This window comes from Camelus bactrianus, chromosome 1 (genome assembly GCF_048773025.1).
Source record: "Camelus bactrianus isolate YW-2024 breed Bactrian camel chromosome 1, ASM4877302v1, whole genome shotgun sequence".
Taxonomy (NCBI): domain Eukaryota; kingdom Metazoa; phylum Chordata; class Mammalia; order Artiodactyla; family Camelidae; genus Camelus; species Camelus bactrianus.
Window position 1 is genome coordinate 129,202,372 of NC_133539.1, and position 13,918 is coordinate 129,216,289.

General features: G+C 42.8%; 1 long non-coding RNA gene across 6 annotated transcripts in view; it reads right to left on the reverse strand.

The window, feature by feature from the left end:
* Positions 1-759: 759 nt before the first annotated feature.
* Positions 760-13,918, reverse strand: part of LOC141578904 (uncharacterized) — a 112,204-nt gene continuing 99,045 nt past the window's right edge. For 4 of the 6 annotated variants that reach the window (XR_012509777.1, XR_012509776.1, XR_012509774.1 and 1 more), the window contains one exon: positions 760-1,804. This is a non-coding gene — a long non-coding RNA (uncharacterized LOC141578904). Of the gene's footprint in view, positions 1,805-13,219; positions 13,316-13,918 lie in introns of all 6 variants that reach the window. The other 2 variants (XR_012509769.1, XR_012509770.1) reach the window with 1 other exon arrangement.

The following is a 13,918-nucleotide window of genomic DNA, read 5'->3' on the forward strand; positions in this document are numbered from 1 at the left end:
TTTGGCCCCACGTTACACACTTTTACACGGACATGTGCCATGTGCTGTCATGGGAAATGGTGAGTGGGGACAAGGCCTCTGCTCTCACAGGGCACACAGCCTGGTGGGGGAGGTGGTGTTCAATCATTGCCCTTTTTTTTTTAATATACTTACAAATTATGGGAAATGCTATTTAAAAAGAACAAAATGAGTCAATGAAAGTGAAAAATACAAGGACAGTATTTAGGCTGAGGGAAGACAGGGAACCTCTTTGAAGAGCTGACACTCCACTGAGACCCAAAGGACAACTCCGGTGCTGCAGGTGAAGGGCAGGGACACATTGATAAGGGGCTGATATCCAGAATATACCAAAATCTCTTTAAACTCAACAAGAAGGATGAACAACCTGATTAAAAAATGAGCAAAATTCCTGACACAGACCTCATCAAAGAAAAAATCTAGATGCCAAAGAAATCTATGGAAAGGTGCTCCACAGCATCTGTCATCAAGGGGATGCAGACTGAAACAGCGAGGTACCACTGCACACCTGTCAGAACTGCCAAAACGCAGAACGCTGACAGCACCGAATGCTGGTGAGGATGTGGAGCATAAGGAATTCTCATGCATTGCTGGTGGGAATGTAAAATGGCCCAGATACTTTGGAAGACGGTCTGGCAATTTTTTACAAAACTAAACGTACTCCTAACACATGATCCGGCAACTGTGCTCCTTGGTGTTTACTCGACGAAATGGAAACTTATGTCCACACACAAAACTGCATACAGATGTTAATAGCAGCTTTATTCATAATCACCAGAACTCAGAAGCAACTAAGCTGTTCTTCAGTAGGTGAATGGATTAACTGTGGTCCAGCCAGAAAATGGACTATTATTTGGTGCTAAAATGAAATGAGTTATCAAGGCATGGAAAGACATGGAGGAACCTTAAATGCATATTACTAAGTGAAAGAAGCCAATCTGGGAAGGTTCCGCAACTGTCTGATTCCAACTGTATGGTGTTCTGGGAAAGGGAAAACCACAGAGACTAAAAGATCAGTGGCTGTCAGAGGCTAGAGGGGAAGGAGCAATGAATGAGGTGCAGCACGGAGCATTTTAAGGTCACTAAGACAGACTACTCTGTATGATGCTGTGACGGTGGATACATGTCATTGCACATCTGTCCAAACCCACAGAGTGCACACCACCAAGTGTAAATCCTAGTGTCAAGTCTGGGCTCTGGGTGATGATGACGTGTCAGTGCAGGTTCACCCAGTGTCGCAAATGCATGCTCTGTTGAAGGCGTCAATAATGAGGAGGCTGTGGGGACAAACTGCAGTTCATACACTGAATCCAGCCCCAGACACCGCTGTTAATAAAGCTCTGTGGGTGTGTGGAATGTCCGGATGCTCTGGCGTCTGAACAGCAGAGCTGAGCAGCTGCACCAGAGATCAGGAGGTTTGCAGACCCTGAAATACTTACTCCCAAGCCCTTGACAGAAAAAGTCTGCTGAGCCCTATTCTAAACGAATCAGAATTCACCCTGATGAGACAGGACAGCAGGGCCCAAACCAGGCATGGTTAATGGGACTGAAGCAATGTTTTAGTTCCAACACCTTTGCTGAAGTCCTGCAGATCCAGCGACAGACTGTAGCCAGGAAGCGTCTGCAGAAGGAGTCGGTAGCAGGCCTTCGCGCCAGGCTCCGTAATGCCGGGGGCCACACGCTGCACGGGGGCCACCCTCTTGAAGAAGGCGGACTTGCGGTGGAAGCCGATCAACTCATAGAGCTCGGAGAGGATGCTGCACTGCTGAATTCTCTCCTAGGAATGCTGAAGCACAGGGAAAAAAGCAACAAGCATCTGAACGAAACATGTAATGGAAAAAAGACCCGTAAAAAATTTTCCCTTAAAACAGAGACCCAACGATACAGGAAGGAAGAGGAAGGCTGACTTCATGCACTGATGGGACCGGATGCAGAAATGCAGGGAAGCAGCGCTGTGCAGATGCTCCAGACCCACTCTGGGCCCCACCTTTCCGCGTTCCGCCTCTCCTTTTACTAGAAAGTTCCGTATTCCCTGAAACAGAGGAATCTCCTACCTAAACATGGGACACAGAGAAGGGAAATAGGAAAAGGACGGGAAAGTAAAGGAACAACAGTTCATCTACATCCTAGGGTTTGGGCGGGACTTTCACCAAACACACAACCTCTCAAAGCACAGAGCACACAGTGAGAGGCTGACAGAGTGACTGCGACTTCTGCTCCTTAAACACCAGCTACCTGCCAGCACACGCTGTGCCCGTTACTGAATCATTACAGTCATTTCAGAAACTATTACTACCCCGGCTCACAGGCAAGGAAATCTGAATCTCGGGGAGGATTTATTATCATCCTGGACAAATTCCCATGGCCCAGAAGTGTCAGAGCCTCCGGCAGACCCTGGACTAAAATGCTCCTCATCACCACGGGCCCTGAGCCCACGTTAGGTCTGCACGGGCCCAGAGCATGAGTCTGTGTGACAGGGAGTGGTCCCATTTGAAGTGCCAGGCCAAGGCCCTCAGGAACATATGTAATGAAACCAAATACCCAAACTCATTTCCAACGCACTTCCCTGTCCGGTAGGACTGCTCGGCACATCTGGCTTATCACCTGTGCACAGGCTGTGCAAGGGGCCCAGACAGTGACGTGACGTCCCCATGGAAGTGGCTCAGAGACCGCTTCATCACAGGACAGACTCTCCCGGCTTCCAACGTTAACTCTCCATTCCATTTCCAACTGGAAAGTAACTTTAGACTTGTTTTCCTCTCCAGAAACAAAGACAGTGGTAACATCAGCGGGAAACTCAAGACTGAGGAAGAGTCTCCTGGACATTTGGAAGGATAGGCTGGGGAGGGAACAGAGATAGGGATCAGAAAGACCCGTGTTCCAGTCCAAAGTCTGCACATCACTCGCTTTGACAGTTTCCTTATTAATACAGGTGATAAAATCTAATTATGATTGTTTTGAAAACTAAAAGAAATAACGTATGCCATTAGCATAGGTGTTAAATCCTCCATGAGTGTTCCAGAAATGGACGTGACCATGGTTAGATACTGTCTGCCAAGTCTTGTGTGCTAAGCTCACATCAGCCAGCCAGAGATGTGCCAGAGAATGCCTCAACAGCCAGCAGCCTTCTCCAACTTGGAAACTCACAGTGTCCGAAGAACAGGCAGTGGTGGATGCTTTGGGACACTGTGGAGGTAGCACTCCAGTGATGACTTTAAAAAGCTGGGGAGAATTTAGGGGACCATACAGTTCAAATACAGTAAACTCATTCCATGTCTACAAATATTCATCTGTAGCCATGATGATTCAGAGAGGAAATACATATTCAAACGTACATCATTTTCCCACATAAGTGCATCAAAACAATTTGGAAAGAATGTAACTTTATTCTCTAGATCACACAGTGGGGATTACAAGGTTTGTACTGACAGCACTACGTGTAAATCATATGCAAACGTAACTGGGTCCATTATCAGTCATCATCATTTGAAGGGAAGGATGGAAAAGAACAAAGCCAAGCTAATACGCTCCGGTATTTTGTTGGGTTACTATGTCACAGAGGAGACGGACAGGTCATCAAGGAACCACTCTGCCGTGATCACGGAGCCAGGGAACGGGATGGGCGGCAAGATGTATGGCGCAGCCGTAGCTGTGCCCGCCCTTCTAGGCAGGTACCCAGTCACTTTGACAAGATGTCAAAAGTGTATGCCCACGTCCTCATCACCTGTCATGCATTAAAGAGAAATGGAAACCTATAAACTGCCAATAACCTCGGTGGGTACACCGTCCAAAGAGCAACGTCACAGTTTGACAACTGGCCATCCCGGTTCCCTGGGCTTCATTCTTGGAGAACCTTAAAAACCACTCCTCTGTCCTCAAGAAGTGCTGCCTACTTGTCCTATCTTTGGCTCAGGGATACAGCACGTTCACGTGGACTTTAATGTCTGCACAGATTTGACTGTCTTTCTCCAGGTTCACTTGTCCATTCTGAAGAGGCCTGAGTTAAGTCCAAACTCCATAAGATCAATTCCCTCCAGTGACAACTCAACGAGCCTGCAATTACAAACCAACTGAACAGGACTGTCCTCAGCTAAAAATGTCACCCGCCCTTCACTGCTTTCTTAATCTCCTCTCCTGGCTAATTGCAACAGACTAAAACCACCCTCCACCAAGTTCCCTAACTATGTCAAATAGAAAGTAAGGTCCATAAAAGAGGTGACAACTCCATAGTCACCTCTGAATTCCTAGCATATGTTAGTGTCAATAAGTAGAACTATGATTATGGCTTCTTTCCTTTAAAACCTTTCTGGTTATTTAAATGAGACCATGGAAGGGAGGAGTTTGGGTTCAGTATCTTGATCCAGTAGACTCTGGAGACATTTTTCGGAATGGCTGTCCACTGATTCATTCAAAACACAACTTCTCTTTCCGGGAGGAGCTGTGATTTTCTGCCAGGAGCTTGTTGTCACTCTCATGCCAGAACAGATTTAAACTAAATACATACATTGGATATGTTATTTTTCCCCGCTTCCAAAAAATTTAACTTTCCTTACTTCCTTGCCTTGAGGAATGCTTTTTTACTTTTCATTCTAATTCACCCTTTTATAAAGCAGGATTCTCAGGATGTGCTTGGCCTTACATAAGAACAGCCATCCAACTCCCAGTGTGAGAGGCCTTGGGCTCATCTCCTGACCTCCTGTCAAGGCAACTGAAACTCAGTTCAGGAGCCAACTGGCCCCCCAGGGCTTCTAAGGCTCGCGTATCTCCCAGAATCCCTGCTTTCTGGTTTGACATGTCTTCTGAGGATTTCCCCTCACTTACTTCACAATTAGCTGTGCAGCTTGAAATATGAGGAAGGAAGGTCTTATTTCTTAATCAGCATTTTAAGGAACTTATGTAATGAAGGTTTTCAAGACTTTCTAGAACCCTCCATTGCCAAGGCAGAAAACACAATAGATATTTTCTAAATTTAGCTTTCATGTGCAATTTTTCTTTGCTTTTGTTTTCTTAACTGCTAACAGACATTTTTTAATTAAAAAATAAAATAAGGCCCCAAATAGGATAGAACATTGAAGAGGAAACAAAATTAAAGGGCAAAGACAGAAAAATGATAAGTACTCTACAAAGTTAATAGAAAACATACACTATGGATCAGATCAGCAATTCTCAGTAACAACTAATTGAAAACTGACTATGAGGTAAAATGTCTCTCCTGTCAGGAGACGGCCAACAGAAAGCAGAATTAAATCAACAAACTAAAATTCTAAGTCTGGCGAAGTAGAGAAGTCTACCAGCTAAATGTGTTTTCTTCTGGAAGAGAGGGAGACTCATAAGATCTTTTCTGTGGAGCCTGAGCCCAGGTGAGGACGGTGAAGTGAGGTCTGTAAGTACCCAATTAGCAAAGTGAGTGATGAATAAAGAGACGTGAGCTTTGATGACAGAGATGATACTACTATTCACTTGTCCTTTAAGTATGTCTTCACGTTCAATGATCAATACCTCGGCGTCCTCAGGGATTGAGATTATAGGAAAATGCACAGCCCGGGCCTAGACCTCCTCTGTGATTGTGGCACTGCACTTAGATGTTTCAAGGGCACCTCCAACTCCACCTGCAAAGAGCTGACTTCATGGTGCTCCTCCCATGGCCGTCCTGCCCAGGGCCCCTTGTCGGGGTCAAGGTCTGTCTGCCTCTCCCAGCTCAGTCCCATCACTCACAGATGTGACTGGACCCCTCCTTCAGGGCCCAATTTCCTCAGTCAACGAGTCCCACCACCCACACCTCACCTACCAGGTTCTCACTGGCACTCCCTCAGCACTGACTCTGTGCTGGGGACCACACTGCACACTATGAACACGTTATCTCACTGGATCTCCACAGCAGTCCTGGGAAGTCGGTATATCACTGCTTCAAGTAATAAGATAAATTGTTTCACTTCCTTGAGTGTGTCATCCAAAGTGACACGGCTACTGAGACACAAACATGGTACTGAAAATCACTTGAAAATTGAACACTGCTACACCTCAAAAACACCCTACTCTGACTTATCACATCACCTCCTGCCGAGCCTTCTAAATGTTTCTAAGCATTCTACAAGACAAAAGTGATCTACGAGAGCACCCTTCTCCCCTACTTAAAATCTGACAATGACGTTCCACTTCCCTTAGGAGAAAGCCCCACCGGGCCTGAGCAAAGCCCAACAGCCCGGCATCCGTGTTCCCTGCGCGGCCGCGCCGCCTCACCCACCACGCAGCTCTACACGTGCCGTGTCCAGGACAGGGATGCTGACTCCCTACAACCCGGGGATCGTCTCAATCGAACAATGATCACCCTCTTCAGTGGTCACCCTATTCATTGCTGACTCTCAGAAAAATATTTTCTCAGGGTGAATCAATATCTTTTTCCTTACAACTTCCCATCATTGATAATGAGCTCCCCCCAAAAGAGAGAAGACCTAATCCTCAGTCTCCTTATCTGCAATGTATGAATAACAAGGAAATATGAGAGGTTTTAAGCGAAATAATATTGATATGAAGCTGAGGGACAATTCCCAACATACAGTAAGCACTCAATATGTGCTTACTTAATATTAATAAAATAGATTCCATTCCAGCAACCTTAAATCAAAGTTTTATGGCTTTGTCCAAAAGACTACTGACAAACTATTGGACGAACCCCTTTGAGCAGATCCGCCCAAGCGTACTGGGATAGGTAAGCCTTGACTCCAGTTACAGCTGCAGCCAACCAGCACTACGGGGCAGGGGCAGTTTGCTCAAACTCTTACATGTTGTTTGAGCATTTAGTTGTAGTTATTGAATAAAGACATGTATTATATAGTCAAAGCTCCTGAAACATAAATCTTCAAAGATTGATTCAAATTAGGTTTCAAGTACAACACTCTCACTAGAAATTATTTGAAAATTATTGTCTTAGCTCCTCTGCACATCAAAAGGTCATGTTCTTAATGTATCTGACTATATACACTGAGAGGATTGTTTAAAAGAAATTAAGATGAAGCCATAATGAATAAGCTTTCATTATAATCTGCACAAAGCCCCACCCAAGGGTCTCACTTCTCACTTCCACATAGGAGTTCAGGTAGCTTAACCTGGGTCTTGGTTTCTTATGACACGGGGGTGGGAAGAATTGTGGATAGATTTATGTAGCAAATATAAATCTAGGGTATTTGCTGTGTAGGAATGCTAGAAATAAATAAATTGATATATAGTCCCACCCTTAGGAAGCTCAGCCTTTCAAATTACAACAGCATAAAAAATGAAATGAGAGATACATTTAAGAAAATTTTACAAGATTTTCACATTGAACATTTTGAAGTATCACCAAAAAAATAATTAAAAGATCTACATATATGGAAGGCATCCCATGTTCATGGAATGGTAGACAATATTGTTAAAAATGTTAAGACTCCCGAAAGTGATCTACAAATTAAATGGAGTCCCTATCAAAATTCCAGCTGACTTCTTTGCAAAAATTGAAAAACTGATGCCAAAATTCATATGGAAGTGCAAGGGGCCCAGGACAGCCAAAACAATCTTGAAAAAGAAGAGCAAATTTGGAGGACTCACTCAAAGGTTACTACAAATCTATAGTACTAAAGTCATTATGGTACTGGCATAAGTTTGAATGCAAAAATCTATGAGACACAATAAAAAATCCAGGGGGGAAACTTACATTTACAGTCATTTTTCCAGAAATGTGCCAACAACACTCCATTGAAAGAATAGTCTATTCAACAAATGGTGCAGAGACACCTGGGTAGCTGAAGGCAAAAGAATGATTCTGGAATCTGGACCCCCGTATTTTATATAACAAATAAAATATTAATTCAAAATGGATCACAGACAGAAACGTAAAAACTAAATGTATAAATTTTCTAAAAGAAGACATAGTTTAAATCTTTGTGGTCCTAGGATAGGCTATGGCTTCCTAGATACAATACCAAGAGCACAAGTGAAAAACAAGAAAGATAAGATGGACTTCATCAAAATTAAAACCATTTGTTACAAAGGACATCATCAAGAAAGTGAAATGAAAGGGGAAGGGGGTAGCTCAAGTGATAGAGTGCGTGCTTAGCAAGAAAAATAAAATGAATAAATCTAATTACCTCCCCTAGAAAGAAATTGTTTTAATGTTTAAAAAAAGTAAAGTGAAACGACAATCTGCTGAATAGGAGAAAAATTTTGCAGAGCATATATCTAATAAGAGACTAGTATCCAGGATATAAAACAAATGCTTACAACTGACCAATACAAAGAAAATTGACCCAATTTTTAAATATGCCAAGTATTTAAATAGATACACAATTGGCCAATAAGCATATGAAAAGATGCTCAGCATCACTTGCGAAATCAAAATCAAAATGATATCTGATTTTACACTCACTAGGATGGTTATAATCAAAACATGGACAATAACAAGTGTCGGTCAGGAGGCAGAGAAATGGGAAACCTCAATATGCAGCCGTTGGAAAGGAGCAATGGTGCAGCTTCTTTGGAAAAGCCTGGTGTTTCCTCAAAAGGTTAGAAATATATGGCTCAGCAATTCCACTCCTACATATAGAGTCATCCCTCAGTATCCTCGGGGGGTTCGTTTCAGGAACCCCCCACCCTGGATACCATAATCCAAGGATGTTCGAGTCCCTTTACAACCAGCCATCTGGATCCATGAAGTGGAAACTACAGATATGGCGGGCCAACTGTACAGCCAACAGAATGAAAATATATTCTCACAAAAACTTACACATCAATATTCATGGCAGTATCATTCAGAGTAGCCAAAGGTTACAAACAATATCCATCCATCAATGAATGGGTAAACAAAATTACCAAGAATAGGCCCACAAATTTTTGGTCATTGAATCTTTGACAAAGGAGGTGAGAACATACAATGGAGTAAAGACAGCCTCTTCAGCAAATGATGTAGGGAAAACTGGACAGCTGCATGTAAATGAATGAAGTTAGACTACTCCCTCACAGCATACACAAAAATGAATTCAAAATGGCTTAAAGACTTAAACATGTAGTCAAGACACTATGAACCTCTTAGAAGAAAACATAGGCAAAACATCTGACATACATCTCAACAATGTTTTCCTAGAGCAGTCTACTCAAGCAATAGAAATACAAGCAAAAATATACAAGTGGGATTTAATTAAACTTGCAAGCTTTAGCACAGAAAAGGAAACAATAAGCAAAACAAAAAGACAATCTATGGAATGGGAGAAAATAGTTGCAATAAATGAGACTGACAAGGGCTTAATTCCCAGAATATGTAAACAGCTTTTACACTTCATAAGAAAGAAAAACAAACAATTCAATCCAAAAATGGTCAGAAGTCCTAAAGAAACATTTCTCCAATGAAGACATACAATTGACCAAGAGGCACATGAAAAAATGCTCAATATCATTATCAGAGAAATGCAAATCAAAACTGCAATCAAGTATCAACTCTCACTAGTCAGAATAGCCATCATTCAGAAGTTCACAGACAGTAAATGCTGGAGAGGCTGCGGGGAATTGGGAACCCTCCTACACTGTGGTGGGAATGAAGTTTGGTGGAGCCATTGTGGAAAACAGTATAGAGGTTCCTCAAAAGACTAAAAATTGACCTCTCATATGACCCAGCAATCTCACTCCTGGGCGTATATCCAGAAGGATCCGTAATTCAAAAAGACACCTACACCCCAACTTTCAGAGCAGCACTATTTACAATAGCAAGACATGGAAACAACCTAAATGTCCACTGACAGATGACTGGATAAAGAGTTTGTAGTGTATTTGTACAATAGATTACTATTCACCCATAAAAAAATAATAAAATAATGCCATTTGCAGCAACATGAATGGACCTGGAGAATGTCATTCTAAGTGAAGTAAGCCCGAAAGAGAAAGAAAAATACCATATGAGATCGCTCACATGTGGAATCTAAAACAAACAAACAAACAAAAAACAAAAAACAAAAAATAAAGCAAAGAAACAAAAAGATAAACTTATCTACAGAACAGAAACAGACACAGAGACATAGAAACCAAACTATGGTTACCAGAGAGGAGAAGTTGTGGGAAGGAATATATTGGGAGTTCAAGATTTGCAGATACAGAGTATGTATAGAATAAACAGCAAGTTTATACTGTATAGCACAGGAGAATATATTTATTATCTTATAGTAACTTATGTTTAAAAAGAATATGAAAATGAATACAGGTATGTTCTTCTTTAACTGAAGTGTTGTGCTGTACAAAAGAAACTGACACATTATAAACTGACTAGACTTCAATGAAAATGTTTTTAAATAGACCAAAAACGAAAAAAAAGAAAAAGGATATTATCAAACTAAAAGAATAAAGTACTGATTCAGGCTACAACATGGATGAACCTTCAAACTTTATGCTAAAATAAGCCAGACACAAAAGGCCAAATAGTGCCCTTTAAGGTGAACTGTATCTGAGTGTTTATTGTACTATTCCTGTAAATTTTCCGGAGGTTTGAAGTCTATCAATATCAAAAAAAAGTTTTATTCATTAAAATCATAAAACGCTTCCTCACAGGAGGGCTTTAATTATTAAATGCAAAAATGCATGTAAAGCTCTTGAAACAACACTGCACGTCCACACACAGTCACTGCTTTCACTGCCACTCAGAGGTTGGTACCAGCGCTGATGAGAGCTACCTCCACTCGCTCTCCTGCATACAGGAGTGAGGGCCTGAGCTCTAACAGGCAGTGTGAGCGTGAACCTGGGTCAGACACAGCCACATCCCAGACTCTGCGTTACCCAACTTTCTTATACAAACTGCAACATATAATGTAAACACGCTACAGGGATGTATCTTACAACGCAGGGAATACAGCCAATGTTTTACAGTAACTATAAATGGAGCATCTATTGTACACCTGAAATATATCATATTTTAAATCAGCTATATCTTTGTAAAAAATTAAAAAATAATTTAAAAATGTTATCACTTTAATATTCAATTCAGTTTTTAAGTAACTACTAAACAGCTTAGAATGTATAAAAGCATTTAAGTGTGCTGTTTGTTTACATATTTATTTACTTTTAGCCTCCTGCTAAAAGAGAAATTAAACAATTTTTTCAAACACAGCTTAACAACCATAACAACAAAAAGGCAAAACTGAGAGTGAAGAGAAAATGGAGATTCAATACTTAAATGAAACCAGGGGGAGGTAAAGTCATAAAAATGGATTCCATGAAGTCAGGGCAAGTGTTAAAGGCCGACTAGAAATTCAGGTGTAAGATTCTTGACAGATAAAGCAAAAAGAAAAAGATGATGGGGAGGGCGGTACAGCGTGTGCTTAGCGTGCACAGGGTCCTGGGTTCGAACACCAGGGCCTCCACTAACAGATAAATACACCTAATTACCTACCCCCCCAAAGAGCCCCAAAGAAAAGAAAAAGACAAATTTCTTTCCCAAATAATCCTGATATTAAATTTGGATTAAATACTTAAAAAAAAAAAAAAAACAGAAAAGATGAGTGACACTGTGAAGGAAAAGCCCAGCTGGGCTAACAAGCTAAGTCACAAATCTAAGTGTGATAAGTGTCCGTTTACTGATGTAAGTTTTGCTGGGCTAACTCGTAAATCCGATGTCAACAATTGTCAGTAATGTGATCTGTTCCAAATTGATAAGCTTCAGTGTACTGATTCCTTGCTTTTTGTTGTTGGAGCCTTATTGGCTAATAGCCCCATACTTGTAATTAAACCTATAAAACCTCACGTGCAGGTCTTGGAGGTGCTCAGAGCTTCGGAACAGAAGCCCCTCTGAGCCCGCCGGGGTAATAAATCTCAGTACTCCAACCCTCTGTGTGGTGCTTGTTTCTTGGCTGGCCTGTTGTTTCCAAAACAACACAAGCGACGATGCCCGTGAGATAGTTCTGCAGTGGGTGCTGGCAGGTCCCCATGTCTCACGTGGGAAAATCTGAAACATCCTTCTCACCACTCAGAGTCATCATAAGCCCACACCTCACCTCCCGCTGTTAAATGCAGGAGCACAGGCAGGGCCCGGCCTTTGTTCTCTCTGTGTCATCACAGTGAGATAGGATGGAAGGGGGCAGAGCACATCCATTCAAGGAAGGCCACAACAATTAACATCATAATGGTGAAGGATTCAACCCCCAATAGGCCTTGAGGCACAGGATGAAGAGATTTAACTTCTAGCAGATCTTGAGCTTCATTATGCACCCACTGTAATAGTAACATGGTGAATAACATGCCCCAGGCACCATGGCAGTCCCAAGGCTAGCCACAAAAGGTCAAAGGGTGGGAAATGGTCAACTCTCTGGGAATACAAGCCCCTTGCCCTAAGGCTGATCCTTCTACTTATTAGCATATGAAACCACCAAGCCCAAGAAAAAAGAGCAACAAAACACCACCTCGGGGTCACCACTCTCTCTCCCTCTTCAGAGAAGGCCCACACTATGTGGAGTGTGTACCTACTTTTAATCTGAGCATCAAACCCCCACAACTCGTGAAGTTTCTCTTGCCTTTCAATGTATCTCTCTGAATAAATATACCTTTACTCAACACTGGCTTGCTCTTGAATTCTTTACTGCATGAAGCCAAGGAACAAAATCTGGTGGGGCACATCCCAGGGGCTCATCCAAAGCCTGAGACACAGCCCTTCTCATGCGTCACGTTTTTTTTTTCTTGTATCAACAGGACTGGGTTGTGAAGGGAGCTCTGAGGCCCCAGCTAAGGGACAGAAGCAGCCCCCAGGGCTCGAATTGGCGGGCAGCCTCTTCCCCAGCAGGGGCCCTGGGGTCTGCCCAGTTCTGTGTGTTTCCCTGTTGTGCTGACTCCCCAGCCTGACAGCGTTCTCCCTAGGCCTGTCCCCACAAAACCCTTCTCTCCAAAATACAAGCACATCATGTCACAGTCCTCTTGTTCAACCAGGAAATGTTCAACCCACTGTTTCCCTCCCCAGTAAAGTACCTAACTGTCCTCCCTCCCATCCCACCACTTCTTTCTTTGTGACAACTCTGCACTCCCCACCCACCATCCTGAACGCAGGTGCCTTGCTGGCTGGGACCGAGATGTTTCAGTCTCACACATCCTGCGTCCATTCACTTTCCCCTTGTTACCTTATAAAAGCCTTTCCTGAGTCACCCACGAATCTGATACTGAACATCACAAAGTGCTGAGTTTGCAGTCACTGTGTGCATACCTCCCAGGTTTTGAGTAGGTTTCCTTCACAAGATCTTCATTAAGGAGCTGCATCAAGAAGTTTAAAGAGTCTTTTCTTACATCTGAGCTGAGGAGCCTGCAAAAAATTTAAATGGCTTTGAAGAGAGGGTTAACCAGGGACAGAGGGTTCGCAGGTCCTATTCAACAGTGTCATGAGGCAAAATGTTCTTCAAAGGCTCAGAGTGGCTTCTGAACGTGGAGTCAGCAAGGAGGAGGTGACAGGCAGTGAGTAGGGTGGGTGACACTGGGTGCGCTTCCCCAGCTGGGGAAGAATTGGATTTTGTTCTAGTTTTCCAAACAATTTCTTACTACCTTTTTCACCTATTGTCACATACCATTTCCTACGAATTAAGAATATCAATGTCAGTCATTTGGGCCACTTGGGAGAAGCAACACGATGCCATTCACAGGCCTGGGACATGACAGCCACACCAGTCTAGGTTGATAGACCAGTGGGGGTATTTCCAAGGTGATCACGGGCATGCAGCAAACTCCCCAGCTTCAATGACCTCATCTCAAAGGTGGGGCCAATAAAACTACCAAGAAAAGTGCGTGATGATTATTGCCGACAACTGTTTACTAGGTAATTGCCCGTGACAGCTGCAGCTTAATGGGTAATGAGTATGATAACAAGGCCCTGTCTACCTGGCCACACGCTCCCTGCCTTCCTGCCTTGGTG